Below are 659 nucleotides of genomic sequence, written 5' to 3'. Positions count from 1 at the left end.
ATTTGAATTTTATTGATTATGGTTATTGATGTGAGCATTCTTTTGTTTTATTTCAGCTAATGCATCTGCTGCAACAATTTCTGCTAACATCAACTCAATTCCCATGCTAAATGGGACAAACTTCAAGGTTTGGAAAGAGAACATATTAATTGTTCTTGGCTGCATGGATCTTGACTATGCATTAAGAACTGAACAACCCCAACCTCTCAATGCGGATAGCACTCCTGATGCAAAGAAGGAGCATGAGAAGTGGGAGCGTTCAAATCGCATGAGTCTTATGATCATTAAGCGCGGCGTTCCGGAAGCCTTCAGGGGCATAGAATCCGAAGGGATTACTAAGGCTAAAGATTTCCTTGCCGAAATTGAGAAGCGTTTTGCGAAAAACGATAAGGTAGAAACAAGCACGCTTTTAGCTCGCTTGATTTCAATGAAGTATAAGGGCAAAGGAAATATCAGGGAGTACATTATGGAAATGTCTCATATTGCTTCAAAGCTTAAGGCACTTAAACTCGATCTTTGTGACGAGTTATTAGTGCATCTGGTTTTGTTGTCTCTTCCTGCACAGTTTAACCAATTTAAGGTCAGTTATAACTGTCAAAAGGAGAAATGGACTCTAAATGAGCTCATTTCATACTGTGTGCAAGAAGAAGACAGGTTGA

This window comes from Asparagus officinalis, chromosome 10, assembly GCF_001876935.1.
Source record: "Asparagus officinalis chromosome 10, Aspof.V1, whole genome shotgun sequence".
Taxonomy (NCBI): domain Eukaryota; kingdom Viridiplantae; phylum Streptophyta; class Magnoliopsida; order Asparagales; family Asparagaceae; genus Asparagus; species Asparagus officinalis.
Note: the sequence above shows the minus strand (reverse complement) of the source record.